Source organism: Mercenaria mercenaria, chromosome 11, assembly GCF_021730395.1.
Source record: "Mercenaria mercenaria strain notata chromosome 11, MADL_Memer_1, whole genome shotgun sequence".
Taxonomy (NCBI): domain Eukaryota; kingdom Metazoa; phylum Mollusca; class Bivalvia; order Venerida; family Veneridae; genus Mercenaria; species Mercenaria mercenaria.
In genome coordinates this window covers 21,540,157-21,559,490 of record NC_069371.1, presented here as the reverse complement: position 1 = coordinate 21,559,490, position 19,334 = coordinate 21,540,157, and the positions used below count along the sequence as shown (strand labels likewise).

Below are 19,334 nucleotides of genomic sequence, written 5' to 3'. Positions count from 1 at the left end.
TATCTAAAGTTTGTTCCCCGTACCGTACGGTAAGCCGCAGTCTATATCTAAAAATATGGCTCGGTTCCAGGGCCAGACCCAGGGGGCCCGTGCCTTCCCCCATCCCCAGTTTGCTGAGAAGTGACCTTTATAAAGTTGCACCCAACTATTTTGGCAAAGGAATAATATTACCCAAAAATGCACCAGAGGCCACCATCCTGTATTTCACAATTTTCTAGGGGAGAGCCCCCTGACCCCACTAAAATGACAGGGATACCCACTCCTATATATTGAAATTTAGACAAAATAATGCACTACAGCCCAGCATTTCATACTGATAATTTTTGAAGTATTGTTTCCTATATAACTCGTATAAAAAAGTGACCCCCGGGGCGGGGCCTCTTCTCACCCCAGGGTCATAATTCGAACAATTGTTAGAGATCAACTAGGCAATGAAACATACAAAATATCAAAGGCCTTGAACTCTCAGACAAGAAGATTTATAAAGCTTTTTCCTATATAAGTCTATGTAAAACTTAGGACCCCCAGGGCAGGGCCTCTTTTCACCCCAGGGGCATAATTTGAATAATTTTGGTAGTAGACCACTAGGCAATGCAACATACCTAATATCAAAAGCCTAGGCCTTGCAGTTTCACGCAAGAAGATTTTTAAAGATTTTTCCTATATAAGTCTATGTAAAACTTGGGACCCCCAGGGTGGGGCCTCTTTTCAATTCAGGGATATAATTTGAATAATCTCGGTAGAGGACCACTAGGCAATGCAACATGTTTCAGACAAGAAGATTTTTAATGTTTTTCCTTTCGGTTGCCATGGCAACCAGAGTTTTGCATTGATTTAAATTCTTTGGGCAAGTTTGAAAGGGGGCCACCCAAGGATCATTCCTGTGAAATTTGGTGTAAATCTGCCCAGTGGTTTGAAGAAGATTTTTTTTTATAAATTGTTGACACACGACGCACGACGGACTACGGACTACGGACATCGAGCGGTCACAAAAGCTTATCTTGAGAAAGGCTCAAGGTGAGCTAATAAAGTAAGATAAATTAAGTCAATGTTGAGATATATAAAGAAGCTCACTACTTTCACTCATGCTTTTATCATGATATTTTTCTTTTTACCTATATAATAGTTGTGTGATCTTCATATACTTGCGACTTTGTTTCTGTTGGAAACAGAGAAGATATTATCTTGTCATCAGCAGCCAGTCTAGGACCTTGCTCTTGCTAGGCTTTCGTACGACAAAAAGACAAGTAAAGCGTGGTACAAGTGTGTACTGCACCAACAACAAAACAATATAAAACAAACAAAAAAAAGAGAAAAAAACCAACAACAATAAACGACTGATGTACATGGCATTTGACTGTGAATGTAGCTCTATAAACGCAATTAGTTTTATATATTTAGTTAAGCTAAATTCATTTGATGAGGATTTTCTAGAATCTAAAAATAAACTATTACACTGAAAGATGCGCAGTGGATATCAAATTTAATATGATACTCTTTCTAATTGGATATTCGTGGCTATTCAAAGTAAACTTTGTGATTGATGGCTGAGCTACTTTAACGTCATCAATGTAACGCATAATTTATGAGGATGATGAATGATGCGACAAATAGGTAAAAGTACAGTAAACGTGTTACGTGATGATGTACCAGCACACAATTTTTACGTGATGTTGGGCAGGCAACATTATTTTGTTTGTTTCAGTGTGGTGTCAAATCATTATTTTCACAAGAGTGGCATAGCAAGAATGAAAGATATTTTTATCTTACATGAAAAACAATTTTCCTTCTATTATTTCATGGCTGTTAAATGCTTTAAAGGGACTGACCTCCAGAACGACAATAAAGTAAAAAGAAAATTTTAAGATATCAGGATATGCTGGCTATAGTTCTTATACTTAGTTACTAACAGATTATATGTTATAGAAACACATGAAAATTAGTTGCTTTTACTAATTTGCCATTCAACATTGAAAGGCGTTGTTCACGTAGTATCGAGGGTAAATTGCCTTAATAATGAAGCTTGATATAAACCGTCATGAAGTACAAATCCTCTGTAACTTTGGAAAAATCTAGTTTATTCATAGTAAGACTGAAATAACGCATGCACACGCAGACGCACGAACGCTCTCTCTCTCACACACACATACACGCGCGCGCGCGCACGCACGCACATGTGCACACTCACAAACACGCACGTGTACAGCTTCTTTAGTTTTGTGAGTTTCTAAACATGTTATTTGTATATATTTATTTTACATAGATGATGTATGCACTTTATTAAAAGTGCACTTAATAGCTTGCATGCCATTTAGAGTTTTCTTAAGAGGTAAAGGCAATGATGATAAATATTTTCTTTGTTATAATGACACTGTTGAGTATGACATTCCTTTTTTGTTAAGAAAACTCGTAATAAAAAACCAAGGCAGATTTAGAGAAGTGAACGAGATACCACATTGCATGTACCGCGAATAGTTATCATTTATACGTTTCTAAATTCACGTAAATACTGCTAAAATAGTTTTATATTGTAAGCTATTATTGGTAACGTTCAAACTGTTTTTACTGCCAGTACTTTGTGGGATTTTTCGAGCGTCTTTCCAAGTTTCCTGTTAGTTGTCATTCAAACAAACGTGTGATGTGACCAGACACTGACTTATCTAATCAATATATTGACGTAAATTAATTAAACGTTTATTTAAATGATAAGGAAGTCGTTAACTGCATGATACATGCAAAGATACGACAACACTAGAATTTTTTCTTGAACTTCACGCACCATTTCACCGCGCTCAGGTGACATATATACCGTAAAACGGGCTCTTAGGGTATTAAGCTACTGAGGCTGGACTGAGGAACTTGAAATTTAATTTGGATAAACCAAAGAGGTATGACATTTTCTAAATACATGATTATGATAAGTAAGCTTCGAATCTATCAGATTTATCTGCAGAAAGACTTTTCGTTTCCAATACAATGTACCATATAGCATATACTTGAATTTCAGTAAAAAAAAAAACAACAAAGATTAAAAGAAAATATCTGAAGAAAAAAACTTTAACGGTTGGGGAAAAGAAATAATGTAGACATTTAGGGCAAACTCGTTTATAGAAATTCTAGTAAATTATTCGTTACATAATTACATGGATAGAAACGCACTAGTTTCAATGTTTCAGACCTGTAAAAACACCGAGGCAGAATTTTTCGGAAAAAGTGCTGTCATGAGCTTAGGTACACAGTAATCATTAAATTTAAACATTTTTACTTCATTCTGGCATATATGTTAAGTTGGGTTTCAAGGCTTCAACCTGAGATGAAATTCTACACGTCATTTTCAGTCTACAAACGTACAAATTATGAGCAAATCAGGTTGACAAGAACATCCTACTTGCGTGAGTAATTGGAGTACTGGAAGGGATGGGGGTTCAGGGGAGCTCCCCGGGAAATATTGAAATTCTGCAAGGCAAATGGTTCATTTAAAGCCATTTAAAACCATTTTTGACAACACTATCTGGGCAAATCAGGTTGAAATGTACACACAAATTGCTTACATAACTGGAGAGCAAGTCGAGGTGGGGGTTCGGAGCCGTCCTCCCTAGAAATTGTGAAATTATGCAATTCAAAACGCTTTTTAGCCATTTTAGAGAAACATCATAGCAAATCAAGGTACAATGTACACACTCTTCTCTCTTGCATAATTAGAGCACCAGTAGACATGGGGGTTCGGGGGGTTCCTCGAGAAATTTTGAAATTATAAAGGACAAGATGGTGCATTTTTAGCTATCGCCGACGAAACATCTGAGCAAATCAGGTTGGAATAAGTACACAACTTGCTTGCATAACTGGAGTACAAGTAGAGATGGGGGTTCGGGGTCCTTCCCAAGAAATTTTGAAATCATACAAGATAAAATGATGCAATTTAAGCTATCTCCGACAAAAAATCCGAGCAATTCCGATTCAAATGAACACACTGCTCGCGTGCATAAATGTAGTACAAGTAGGGAGAGAGGGAGAGGGGTCCTACCGAAGAAATTGTGCTTTTATGCATTTTGATTAATCTCCGACAAAAAAACTGAGCAAATCCGGTTGAATGTGCACACTACTCGCTTGCAAAGAAATGGAGCACAAGTAAAGACTGGATGCTCGGGGTCCTCCCCTAAAATTTTGAAATTATACGAGACAAAATGGTGCATTTTAAGTCATCTCCGACAAAAGATCTGAGCAAATCATTTATACACAACTCGCTTACATAATTGGAGTACAAGTAGAGAAATCTGATAGGACTAGATCTGCTAGATCCAGTAGTGCACTTTCAGGAAAACATAGAGAAAAGTAAAAGACAAATCAGATAAAGTATTTGTATCAAATCAGTCTGTTTTATTCTGGGCGAAAATAGAAATTGTGATTTTCATAAATTTGTTAAATGTATAAAAACGCAATTTGCTAAAAAAACAAAAAAAAAAACAAACAAAAAAAAACACCGAGTCAGCTGCCCGGTGTGCCTCTACGTAATTACGGCACTGAATAGACATTCTGAGCCTAATCTGAAACAATATATTTCAGAATACATTCTGTCTCAACCGAATTTTCAAACCTATGGCAACTATTTACATAAAACGGAATATCATTTGAACCAAGTTAATACTGTGCATTTCCAAAAAATGGTAGATCTTAGAAAGAAATTTATTCAGCAAAATAGTCTCGTGTCTTTCAGTTCCATTTAGTCTCATTTCTAACAATCTGTTCTCTGAGCATTCTCACGTAACATTACTGTTTGATCCACAAATCCAGTAAAAGAACTTTCGAAAATTTCTTTTTTTATTTAAAGGGAACCATTTACATACAAGTTATGCAATAAAGTTCTTCGAGGTTTGTATAAGAAAGTTAAGAAGAGCTCATGTTTTTCAGGATTTTATTAGTGAAATTTTGAAGTTTGAAGACATCATTAGTTTTTATTGTTTGACCAAACGCCGGAAAACACGACATCAGCATGTACATCAGCATGTTGTTCATATACAATCCAAAGCCAAGCAGCAGTTTTGGATAAATTGCCAACTTTCAGACAGGCTTTTAAATTTTCATAATGATGTAAATAACACATAATATCTGGCAAAAAGAGGTCCATACTCCTAGACACTCCGTAACACAGGTTGTCTAGGGTAACGGATCCGTACCTCTAGAATCAGATTCTAAGGGTACGTATCCGTACCCTTAGACACTTCCTTTCATAAAAGAACCAGGTAATCATGATGTGTTGTATTTCTTAGCCTGGGAAAATATGTCAATTTGCAGGTAGAAAAAAAGTTTGAAATTGTCAGCTATGTATTTCTGTACTTTCATTTGATTTTGTTTCTATGTAATGTAATTGTAATATCATGTGTATAATGAATAATAATTATAATGTTTGTCTGTCTGTACGTCTGACAATAATCTGCAATTTTAAACATTTATTCTTAACATTCTTAATCCGTTTGAATAGAAAATGGACAAAAAAGAGCTTAGAGAGAGAATGGGTTCGAATCATCATTTTCATCCTGAAAAGAATCCCCATAGTAGTAAGTTGCAGCACTGGTGGAACATTCCGAAGGCATCACAACCACTGCAGGTAAATCTTTTATCACCTCAAAAACACATGAAGTTTTACTGTTGAGAAATGGTTTGTAAAATCCTTAGTTACAATGAAATTCAATCATGTAGCTTCGCGAGCCTTCATGCTCTTGCAGTCAAATGCAGTTATAAGAACGCTCAAACCACGGTTACCATGATTACGCAAGACGTTATTGTTATCTATGAAAGCCCAGACTTTGCATAAGCTTTAGGCCCTTATATGAAAAATGTCTTTAAAGTTGACATAAAAACGACATTGTGGTAATACTTTAACATTTGAGCCGCACCACGAGAAAACCAACATAGTGCATTTGCGACCAACATGGATCCAGACCAGCCTGCGCATCCGCGCAGTCTGGTCAGGATCCATGCTGTTCGCTAACGGCTTCTCTAAATGCAATAGGGTTTGAGAGCGAACAGATGGATCCTGACCAGACTGCGCGGATGCGCAGGCTGGTCTGGATCCGTGCTAGTCGCAAATGCACTATTGTATGTTGGTTTTCTAATGATGCGGCTCATTTAATGTTAAACAAGTCCAGAGGTTTATCTTAATGTTTAAGTGGATCTACCGAAACATCTTCCATCTAAATTTAATTTTTGTCAGAAATATGCGTACAGGCTCAGTCAGAGAAATAATAATGATAGATGACAAATCGCAAAATTTTCAAATGCCGCTTTCTTGGATTTCATACTAGTATCAACCTCTCCAAGAGTAGCTAACAGCTTCTCCAAGTGAATCAAAGGTGGATTACAGACGACTTTAAACGTACATCAATTTTAGTGAATTCGTCACTATGTCACAGAAAACTGAGGCCTCAAACTTCAAACCACTTAATTGTTAGTCCTTTGTATCCCTGTTGAGCTCATTGTTCTACACCATTTACAAAAAGTTGGAAAATGTAAACATTTGGTAGCGTATAAATTATATAGGAAAAGATCCAACACTTTTTCAACATCCGAATACCTTTAAAAAGGCACTATCCTAAATTTAATGTTTTTGAACTAAATGTAAATACAAATAAAAATAAAGTGGTTTTGGTGAGTCAGGCGCGACTGAATATAAAAATTTATTACATACTCGTTTCGTCAATATTTTTCCAAACACTGACGTCTGAATTTCATATCGGGTGTGTAATGTAATTCAGTGTTTGTTGTTGCATTATTTTTTCTATTTAGTTCAGTATTGTCAAACCTATTCAGGCTATTGAACATATTTATGATAGTTACATAATATTTACACGTGTAGATGCGTATGTAATAAAAAGGTTATTATCTTTGCATCGGGAAATATGCACTCGTTCTTCAGCGGAACAATATTGCGCTCCTAAAGTCGCGCAATATTTCCGCTGAAGAACTTGTGCATATTTTCCGATACAAAGCTAATAACCTATAAATATACACTCGCTACCACCGCATAAATATGTGTGTAAATGTTGGACTTTCTTTTCGCAGGTACTTTTTCATTCATTTAAGTCCTTTAAACTATTGCATTATGTTCTGCTGATTTATATATTTCAAACCAATGTATCAACACTTAAAATAAAAAACATTTTTTGTTTAACCCTGGTCGAGCTGAGTGGTATGGCTAGCTTTTCAAAAATTGTTTTCCTAGGGCAACACTATTTTCAGCGTATCATTTAATAATTTGGGCCCATTTAAAAGTGACTGTAACACAATTTTATAACGTAGCATTTGCTCAAAATGTGGTATTTTGACCAAATTCACATATTCATGAAGCTTGTTATCAAAATGAATCTTAGTTAAAAATATTTTCTCACTAGGCAAAATATTGAAACATTTGGTATTTTCTAATCACGGTAACTGATACACGCCGATCGAGTCCATGCTGAAGTTTCATGTTTCAAAAAGGAATAAAATGCAATAGATTACCAATTACCGAAAGGACAATAAAAAATGCAAGAAATATCATATCTCATAAGTAAACCATGAAAAGAAAAAAAAAAACAGAAAAAAATGAAGAAAAACAGTAGGCAAGAATCGAGTTACGTGTATAATTACACGACACCTACCGCTGGGTGGGGGTTTCAGGGTTATTTCTCATAAGGGTTAAAACATAAGGTGCCACATGTTTTACATCATTATATCACGGTTCAAAGGAAGGTTGGAAGGTTGAAAAGAAGTTTTTTTTGTCGCCCTCTTTGTGACAAGTGATATGTTAGCAGTCATTCAAAGCTGTAATTTTGACAGGAAGAAAGCATAAACTTGACAAAAACAAATGAAGTCGATAGCCTCCAAAGATTTTTTATAATTGTAAAATTTGTTACCTTATATGACACTGTAAACGAAGGCATAAGAACGTTTTCATCTTGTAGGCAACCTTGTGAGTTTTTTCTTTTGCCAATAATATTTTTTCACAAGCTTTCAAAGCATATCATATATATGTCAAGACATTTAAGAAGTTAATGAAATGACCATGAAGGTTAACTGCAGGCTTGGCATTATAATAATACTTGTCTAAAGAAAGTGTGACGATCAAAGTCAGAATGTGTCTTCTTGCATATTTTATATAATCAAGTGATCTTTTAAGAATTACAGAACAAAGCAACTTGAGTAGATATCATACACAATTCATTAAAGATATGTCCCTTCTGAAAACGCTTGAAAAAAAATGTCAATAGTAGATGAACAATGAAGTTAGGAAACCATACGATAAACTGAGATAAGATGAATTCTTCATGGTGCACTACTTTTAAAGATATCAAATGCACACCCTTCATTAAAATACTTTAACTTTATATATTTGCTTGAAAGGTAGAGAATCCGCATAAAATGTATTTACATTCCTAATTAAATGCCATGCTGTAACAATTGATTATTAAAAATATTTCCAGTCCTTTTAGTTGTAGTACACATCTGCATTGTGTTTAGCTATATGTGTATTGATTGTGTATTATTTAACCGAATGCACAGCACTGTTAATACATATAAACTTCTTATGTTTGCATATACTAGATGTTTTAATTGTTCATATTTTTAAAGATGAAATATGAGTAAGTCATTGAATCCTCAATAGTTTCTCTTGCGCTACAGACACGTCTGGTAACAATGGTTAGTATATTTCAGATTGTCCGGCATAGATCTTCGACGTTGGAAGATTCGTCATCGTCTCCCGTCGGATCGCCGGCATCGTCCTTCGCCCAACATGCAGTCGTCACCTGTCGGATCGCCTTAACCAAGCATCTGCATTTACATTTTAACTTCGAGAAACAACGCGCCAGATCTTTCTCAGCAGACGACCACAAGGATAGTGTGCTGACATAGAAAAAAATATTGAATTATTATATTTGTCAAGGTAGCTATAAAAACAATTGAAAAAGTAACATATTAAATGAAAGTATTTGCTTTTAGTTATTTCGGTTTACGCCATGAAATATCTACAAGTATGTCGATGGAAGGTCAATATATTCGACATGCATTCTTCTATGACATTATCTTCTTTGTACCGGCCTTCTCCGGGTACATATTTACCTCAGCTCATAGGGTGTCATTTAAAACACAATGTCAGTTTTGCTAGTTCTTATATGTTATATGTGTCATTGTATATTTCTTCTGTACACTGTCCGCTGTTGTATTTGTGCCTATGTATGTGATTATGGGCTTTTAACCTATTTGATTTGATATAAAAATGTCTGTCTGTCTGTCTGTCTGTCAGACATATGTGTTCCGTATCCGAACCAAATGGAAACACTATGTTTTTTACAATGTGTTGGATATTATGCTTATATGTAATAATATTTATAAATTACTTTCTTTGTTTTTCTCATATTTTCCTCGCAGATTTGTACCTGAAATAAACACATTTGCTTGCTCGAACCATTAGAAATCTTACCATGGCACAGAAGTAAACTTCCGTGTATTTAGCTTTACTGGATTTTTCTCTTACAGTTTTAATTCACCGATTTATAAAATCCATGCAGAATTGAGAAGTATTATTGGTCTCTATATACGTATTTAAAGGCTCATAACGCCTTTCTTTAGGCTATAACATGGCTGCCGCATTTGTGTTATGAATATAAAATATATTGATTTCTTGTTAAATCCTATTTTCAATGATTGTTTTCTCTATTATTTGTCAAAAGTTTGAATAATGATCAACATAATAGTAAGTTTTACAGAATACATTGTTTTTGATTACCTCCCTTTACGGCTCAAACAGCAGTAATGAAAGTAGTGCTTTCTAACCATGTAATTATGCATAAAATCTATTTGGACAGCTGCTTCCTCTGCGTTAAACATAAAGTTTAAAGCCTTATCGGGCTTTAACAACTGGTTTGCCTGTAACACGTCACCTTCAAGTTCATTGACGAATTGAACAGTACCTCAAATTTGCTAAAAAGATAGGACAAACAAAGGAACTTGATACTTATTTAAACATGATCGTAGATACGTTTGAAACTTTTTTAAACTCCTAAGCTTATACAAAAATATTCCCAATTCTTAGTTTGATACTTCAATTTTACATCAGTTACTAAAGTTATGATCCAGCTTGTTTTTTTTTCTCCACATGCGGTCATGACACATACAAAATGTATATGCATTCTGCTGCATTGTAATTATTAAGTACCCTGCTGCATTTCTAAAATGAACTTGTCCATCTTTCAATTTGGAAAGTATCATTAACTGTTAAAAGGGGTGCTTACCAAAAATATACTGATTGAATGGCGAACAGTGCAGAGCATGATCAGACTGCACGGATGTGCAGGCTGATCATGATCTACACTGGTCGCAAAGGCAGAATAGGTGGTGTTCAGCATGATAAGGGTTAAGAATGCACACAATAACATTTAAAAACGAGACGATTTCTATACGAATAAGTACTGAATAAAACTGACATTTTTAGGAATGTGACATTTTTGACATTACCTTTATTCGTTGTGATGACTCACAGAGTTAATGCATACTGAAGTTTTCATAAATTTTCTAACACATAGATCTATAGTGAATCCTGTTTCCGCCATCAACTTTTCGACCAGATAGATACGCGACAACTTGAAATTAAGCATTTAATTTCAACTTGTCGTGCTATAAATGTACCGCGAAAAGTCTAAATCTTGAAGGTTTTAACCCGAGAATTGTCGTGCAAACGTCAACTTGTCGACCTATAATCAAGCGCGAAAAGTAGAAATTAGGAGTGCTAATTTCAACTTCTCGCGCAGAGATTTCCCGCGAAAAGTTGAAAAATCGAAGTTTGTAACCCGACAATCGTTGTGCAAACATTAACTTGCCGGCCCATAATCTAGCGCGAGAAGTTGAATTTATGCGGACTATCTTCAACTTTTCGACCAAGACTTTGGTCGATATTATCGCTTAAATTTCGCTTTGTCGTTCCAGGACGATTTTTACCGGGGGTCAAAGTTTCTACACTGGTAATCGGTGTCTTGGTAAAATTATATATTATGACCGTTTTTATTTTCGAAATGTCTTTAGAAAACGATATTCATTATACTTACATTCTTTAGATTTTCATTTTTTTCGGTGAGATAATAAAATACACCCGGATAAATTGTCCTGCCGGAATTTAATCCTACCGCGACAACTTGAAGTTAAGAGTTCTAATATCGCTTTGTCGCGGAAACAAGAACAGACACGAAAAGTAGAAGTTAAGACTTAAATTTCTACTTTTCGTCCTACAAATTCAGTCGACAAGTTGACGTTTGCACGACAACTGTCGCGTTACAAACTCCCACTTTTCAACTTTTCGAAGAAATATCTTAGCACGAGAAGTTGAAATTAGCTCTCCTAATTTCTACTTTTCGTGGTCAATTTTTTGGCCGAGAAGTTGAAATTTCTTAGACAATTGTCATGTTACAAAACTTCAAGATTTCGGCTTTTCGCGGAAAATTTATAGCACGACAAGTTGAAATTAAATGCTTAATTTCAACTTGTTGCGTATCTATCTGGTCGAAAAGTCATTGGCGGAAACAGGATTCCGTACTACATAAATGTACATAATGATCAAAATTTGCAACAAACCAGAAAAACGGCACAGGAAATTTCTTCTTATTTGCTAACCACACTTTGTTTAATGAACATGCCTCTTGGTTTCTGTCAAATTTGCTTGATGAACATGCCTCTTGGTTTCTGTCAAATTTGTCTAATGAACATGCTTCATGCCTCTTGGTTTCTGTCAAATATGTCTAATAAACATGCCTTTTGGTTTCTGTCAAATTTGCTTGATGAACATGCCTCTTGGTTTCTGTCAAATTTGTTTAATGAACATGCCTCTTTGTTTCTGTCACATTTGCTTGATGAACATGCCTCTTGGTTTCTGTCAAATTTGCTTGATGAACATGCCTCTTTGTTTCTGTCAAATTTGCTTGATGAACATGCCTCTTGGTTTCTGTCAAATTTGCTTGATGAACATGCCTCTTGGTTTCTGTCAAATTTCTTAAATGAACATGTCTTTAGGTTTCTGTCAAATTTGCTTGATGAACATGCCTCTTGGTTTCTGTCAAATTTGTTTAATGAACATGCCTTTTGGTTTCTGTCAGATTTGCTTGATGAACATGCCTCTTTGTTTCTGTCAAATTTGCTTGATGAACATGCTTTTTGGTTTCTGTCAAATTTGCTTGATGAACATGCCTCTTGGTTTCTGTCAAATTTGCTTGATAAACATGCCTCTTGGTTTCTGTCATATTTGCTTGATGGACATGCCTCTTGGTTTCTGTCAAATTTGTTTAATGAACATGCCTCTTGGTTTCTGTCAAATTTGCTTGATGAACATGCCTTTTGGTTTCTGTCAAATTTGCTTGATGAACATGTCTCTTGGTTTCTGTCTTTGCTTGATGAACATGCCTCTTGGTTTCTGTCGAATTTGTTTAATGAACATGCCTTTTGGTTTCTGTCAAATTTGCTTGATGAACATGTCTCTTGGTTTCTGTCTTTGCTTGATGAACATGCCTCTTGGTTTCTGTCAAATTTGTTTAATGAACATGCCTTTTGGTTTCTGTCAAATTTGTTTAATGAACATGCCTCTTGGTTTCTGTCATATTTGCGTGATGGACATGCCTCTTGGTTTCTGTCACATTTGCTTGATGAACATGCCTCTTGGTTTCTGTCAAATTTGCTTGATGAACATGCCTCTTTGTTTCTGTCAAATTTGCTTGATGAACATGCCTCTTGGTTTCTGTCAAATTTGCTTGATGAACATGCCTCTTGGTTTCTGTCAAATTTGCTTGATGAACATGCCTCTTGGTTTCTGTCAAATTTGTTAAATGAACATGTCTTTTGGTTTCTGTCAAATTTGCTTGATGAACATGCCTCTTGGTTTCTGTCAAATTTGTTTAATGAACATGCCTTTTGGTTTCTGTCAAATTTGCTTGATGAACATGCCTCTTTGTTTCTGTCAAATTTGCTTGATGAACATGCTTTTTGGTTTCTGTCAAATTTGCTTGATGAACATGCCTCTTGGTTTCTGTCAAATTTGCTTGATAAACATGCCTCTTGGTTTCTGTCATATTTGCTTGATGGACATGCCTCTTGGTTTCTGTCAAACTTGTTTAATGAACATGCCTCTTGGTTTCTGTCAAATTTGCTTGATGAACATGCCTTTTGGTTTCTGTCAAATTTGCTTGATGAACATGTCTCTTGGTTTCTGTCTTTGCTTGATGAACATGCCTCTTGGTTTCTGTCAAATTTGTTTAATGAACATGCCTTTTGGTTTCTGTCAAATGTGTTTAATGAACATGCCTCTTGGTTTCTGTCATATTTGCGTGATGGACATGCCTCTTGGTTTCTGTCAAATTTGCTTGATGAACATTCCTCTTGGTTTCTGTCAAATTTGGTTTCTGTCAAATTTGCTTGATGAACATGTCTTTAGGTTTCTGTCAAATTTGCTTGATGGACATGCCTCTTGGTTTCTGTCAAATTTGCTTGATGGACATGCCTCTTGGTTTCTGTCAAATTTGCTTGATGGACATGCCTCTTGGTTTCTGTCAATTTGCTTGATGAACATGCCTCTTGGTTTCTGTCAGATTAGCTTGATGAACATGCCTCTTGGTTTCTGTCAAATTTGCTTGATGAACATGCCTCTTGGTTTCTGTCAAATTTGCTTGATGAACATGCCTCTAGTTATGTGGAATTTATTAACTCTCTCGTATATATGTCAATCTATAGACATGTTAATCATGGCAACGTCGTATTGTTTTCCAACGCAATTTAGGGTAACACCGCCGATGTTTAAAATACTCCTTTCGGATTTAAACTGGCACGTACCTTTCAAATAACGGAATTTACCTGAATATATTATGTTGGTCCGTCAATTGTATTTCAATTTCATCGAATTAAAAATGGGTGCTCTGAACAAACACGCATTTTCCACAGCATGTTCATTTCCCGAAGCACAGGAAAGAAAACTGTGGCTTTTATCATTGTCTTTCGTTTCACACCAAGAAACAAGCGAGCCACCTGATAGCTGTCTTTGAAGTGTTAACCTTTATGACATATATTTATATATATATATACATTGACATAAAGATGGAGGCATGTTCATTACACAAGTTGACATAAATGTGGAGGCATGTTCATTACACAAATTGACATAAATGTGGAGGCATGTTCATTACACAAATTGACATATATCTTTACGACATATATTTGATTTTCTAAAATATTTCTTAATGTACGCATTAGTGCTTTTATTATTTCTTCAGTTTCTTATTTTTGTTGGTTTTAGTACTAGTAGTGTTTTATTCTTCAACCAGCAGTTGTTGCTCAGTTTTATGCTGTATTTACATTTTACTGTTATATGATGTGATGTCGATATATTTACTGTGATAAGTCTCTTATAATTCTATTATATTGAATGGCTATGTACTATGTATTAATGTAGTGTATATTATGTTTTGGACGTTGTATGTACATAGATGAGACTATAATAAAGATTTTAACTATGTCCAGGGTGTAGAAAAACAAATATGTTCACGTCCAAGTTTTTGCTAATGTTCGCACCTTTCAACCCTATTTTCGCAACCTCTCATTAAGTATCACAGTTTTCTTTCCTGTGCTGCAGAACTCTTTTTGTTCATGTGTTCCATTCCTTGCGATTGAACACGTTTTGTTTATTATAGACGGCGGTGAAAAAGGCGGGAAAATACCAGCTTTGAAAGGCTTGTTTTTTTCTGGAAACTTTTCATATAAATCATTCATTTTTATGTGTCGTATTTTATCTCCGGCTTCATATTTATTATGAAAGGAGAAGCCATGTACTCTTTTGGAAATGTTGGGAGTTTTAGGTAGATTTCAGCGAAAAATCCTATCGTAACCGTCTTGCTGCGGCGAGCATATAGCAACATAATACCTAACCCTTACCATGATAAATTTTTATAATGAACTTGTCCATCTTTCAATTTGGACAGTGACATTAACTGTTTAAAGGGGTGCTTACCAAAATGATACTGACTGAATGGCGAACAGTGCAGACCATGATAAGACTGCACGAATGTGCAGGCTGATCGGTCGCAAAGGGAGAATCACTTGCCGCCAGCAGGTTAAGGGTTTTAAACGGACATGACCAAGGCGCAACTATTGTCAAAGCTATCCTTGAAGTTAATCTGTCCAAGGTCCCATTGATACAAATGCAATAAGGTCAACATTCGATTCGCAGTCACTGGCCGTGTTATCAAGCACAATACAGACTTAAACGGCCAAAAGAAAAGTTAAGGTCAAAAGAAAAGTACGTTTGTTTTATTTTATATAAATTATCTTAGACCCATAACCCGTCTTTTAGTTTTACAGCTCCACTTTACGGCCATAATAGCGTAGTACAAATGAAAATTGTATATAGTGAGTTTTTATTTTCTTCTATATGTTTGGCATCAAACTCGTTTGTCGGTTGCTCAACATGGTTACTGAAGGTGTTTGTTCTATAATAGTACTTATCATTTTTATTATACATGCAAATAATATGTCTGTCAGAACAGAATTGTAAAATAAAACATGAAAAAAATGTTGATGACATTTGTAGTCCTCGCACTAGCTACTGTCGGCTGTTATATCGTTTTAACAGCATTTCTTTGCTGTTTATTCAGTACAACATCATTCCCTTAACCCTTACGCAGCTAAATTTCTATAATGAATTTGTCCATCTTTCAATTTGGACAGTACCATTAAATGCTAAAAGGGGTGCTTACCAAAAGATACTGACTGAATAACGACCATGATCTATACACTGGTCGCAAAGGCAGAATCATTCGTGTCCAGCATGATAAGGATTAACAATTAACTTTATCATTAGTCAGCTCTCGCATACTCTCAAAATCTAAAGAAGTAAAATGCATCAATATGGACTTTTGCAATTTAGTCGACAAGATAATGTCAATGCTATATTTCCTAAACTAAAACAATAAATCGTTTCTGAAATCATTTCAAATAGAAACACAAATGATTGCGTTTTCGAGCAGCATCGGTGACTTCCCCTACAGTAGAACCAAGAGCGAATTGAACACAGGTCTACTGTTTAGAAAAATAACCAACAAGACAATTGGCAGAAGTGGAAGATTTTTTAGAAATCGTGAAATTGGCTTTGTCTATATATTGCAAAAAGCATGAATTCAACGTTCGTCCTCTATAGCTGAGTAAACAAATGCGACTGCTCTTATTACCCCAATAAATGTTTGTTTAAAAAGATTTTTTTCTTCCATTTGAAGTGGAAAAAGAAGAAAATAACGCGTATTTTAGCTTAAGGGGCACAGGAAAGCAACAATTATTTTTGTGTTTTTTTTTCTTCAGCTGTTCAATCAAAACCAAAAATCAAAACTAGAAAGGTGCCGCCATTCTATCAACTATACTTGTAAAGTTAGTATGTTAATATGATTAAGTTTATTGTTGGGAATAAAGTTGTTTAAACCAAAACTTCGAAGGACCAAAATGATGGAGGATAAATCACAGTACAGGGTCATGTTTTATCGCTCGCACATATTGCCTTGTAGACGCGGTAAATGTTTATCGTGTACAGTGTACAGTATAAATCACTTAAACCCAAATCGGCAGCGATAACAACAATTCTCCAATATTTTGGCCTTTCGAGTGTTTGACGCGAGTGGAGATATTGCCCATAAGAAAAATTACTCAATATTAGCTAGGATCGAGTCAAATTTGTTGGACTACCTACCGTCTTGCAAGCAGTGACCGCATAAAGTACACTACTAGAATCTGCCACCTCAGCAAAATACCTTGGCGTGGATATCTCAACGATCTCTCGTGAGACGTCCAGATAAATAGGTCAACCAAAAAAGGCAAATCAAACTCCAGTGTCCTCCGCTGGAATATAAAGGTTAACTCCAAACCCCTTAAGTCCATGGCATATCAGACCCTCGTCAGACCACAGCTGGAAAATAGCTTCGAAGTATGGTCTCCATACACACAAACCCAAAATAGAAGCGGTCCAAAGACGCGCTGTGTACGACTTTGGCCGCACCCTCAGTGTCACTGCGTGCTATACAGTCTAAACTGGCGTAGGCTAGACCTCCGTCGCATTGACTCTTACTCACTCTTATGTATAAAATCTCAAATCAACTGGTTGCAATCCCCATAGAAGATTATCCCATCCCCATAACAAGGCAATCACGCCATTATCATCCGCTGTCTTACATGTTAATCTATTACAAATACTCCTTTTCCCCCCAGGACAATAGTCCTATGGAATAACCTTCCACCTGACATTCCCCTCCTTCCAACCATTGAGCAGTTCAATGTCGCTGTTTGCAACACTGAGCATACTGCACCATGACCTTGCTCTTCATCCCTGTTTTTATCATTTAAATCACTAACAAATTTTCGTTTTTGGTCCGATTTTCTTTTATTCTCTACTAACAATCTTTGTGGCTTGACGCGCACGAAAGTGTCTACGTCCCTGTAAAGGGTTAGACAGTATCGAAAGACAGATAACTTATTTTCATTAAATCTTTTATTTGATCTTGTCTACAAACTGCATTTTTGCAGTAAAAATAACACTAAAAAAAGGAAAGACCGAGGATGAAATCTATAAGTTTAGAGCTGTTCGGACTACTTTTAATGATTTTATATCTTTTGCATGAAGTTAATCTTATCTTTTTAGCCGTTAACTTTTAAATGCTTTAATTAATTTATCAACCCAAATACGTACAGTCTTTGGTAACAGTTGAAGCTACAAGTACGACTGGGATATACCGATACGTATCTGTCTCCCATGATATAATAATAACATTTTAGGCGCGCCCAAAGTTGGGACAAGAAGGTATCGAAAGATCTCGTCACAAGTTAGGTTTAAGCGAGCGTGCGGAACAGTCTGCCAAATTACACGTGCCCACATTTAATAATTTAATTCAAGGTCGGTCCGCACCTTTGCAGGAAATGTGAATGCTATTGCACTACCTGTTTTAAATGTACGTTTTTGCCCGACTCTTTACGCTACTTCGTTGTTTTTGTTTCTTTCTTCCAGACTGAACGCTTGTCTCAATCTTTTTGCGAATGTTTTGCAGTGCGGTCTCCCCGCCTGCTTTATAACGTTTTTTGTATGTTTTTTTTTTTTTTTTTTTTTTTTTTTTTTGCAAGTATGTATAGGGTAATTAAGTTCGGGTAAGTGTAATATTTGACCACTTACCGCATATTAGGGTTGAGGGCGCAAGTGCCGAATGTCTAAAACCGTGATAACACCGGACAATGGTAGCTTTTTCAACTCAACGAATTTCAGACAAATTGCTAGCTAATGTTTGATTGAATACGGGAGAATTACTCCAAGATGGCGGAGAGTAAATGCCCAAGCAGAATCTTTCAATCAGAACTTGTGAAATGTACAAAATCATAAAGCAGACGGATTGGAAACAAGAAATGCTTCGTTTTCTAAGAGAGTCGAGTGCAGAACTATACCGCACAAGTCCACTATATGTCCATTTTGACTGATGTTCAAACGAGAACCAAATATCAGTTTAAAAAATGGTCTGTCAGAAAGACGAAAGTTCAAAATATAATAGAAAACAATGCGGTACCTGCAAAAAACAATGAGATAGAAGATGGTTTTGAAGTAGGAGATAAAGTGCTGGTTTAGAATGAAAACCTGACAAAATTAACATCGAAATATATCCCCAAAACTCAAAGGAAACAATAACACAAGAAACTCACCAAACTTCAACACAATAAACCAAAACATTCACACAGAAGATATTATTTAACAAAAACTCTAGATGCCGACAAACACTAAATACAACAATGTGCAAGAGGACTAGAAGATACTTTCGTAGAAAAGCACATGTCTCGCCCAAAGCATAGAAGTAATAGGCAAGAAGTCAATAGGGGAAAGGAGCGAAAGTCAAAGAGACACATATGGTTGGCTTAGTGAATGAAACGCAATAAGGATCAACTACTCGGCTTGCCCGGTCATCCCATGAAGTTTCAATGTTCTGGGTTAAGTGGTTCTCAACTTATGGATTGGAAATGGTTTTCCATGTTCTGGCGCCTGTGACCTTGTCCCCTGAAAGAATGGCCCACACGATCAATAGGGATCATCTACTAGACATGTAAAATTATCCCGTGATGTTTCAACGCTCAGGGTCAAGTGATTCTCAAGTTATTGAGGGAGATAATTCAAAATTATAGAATAACTTTTGACAAAATGAATTGTCCTTCTTAGACATGTAGGAAAAATTGAATCACAATTCAAGTGTTGTCGCTTGATTCAGTACAATGCCCGCGTTGTCCTCTTACAAACACACAAAAATACAACAGGAATA

At 35.8% G+C, this 19,334-nt stretch overlaps 1 long non-coding RNA gene across 1 annotated transcript; it reads left to right on the top strand.

Moving 5' to 3' along the window:
- Nucleotides 1-2,303: 2,303 nt before the first annotated feature.
- Nucleotides 2,304-10,588, top strand: LOC128547056 (uncharacterized). The gene is made up of 3 exons (XR_008366298.1): nucleotides 2,304-2,888; nucleotides 5,480-5,605; nucleotides 8,692-10,588. It is a non-coding gene; the product is annotated as an uncharacterized LOC128547056 (long non-coding RNA).
- The last annotated feature ends 8,746 nt before the right edge of the window (nucleotides 10,589-19,334 follow it).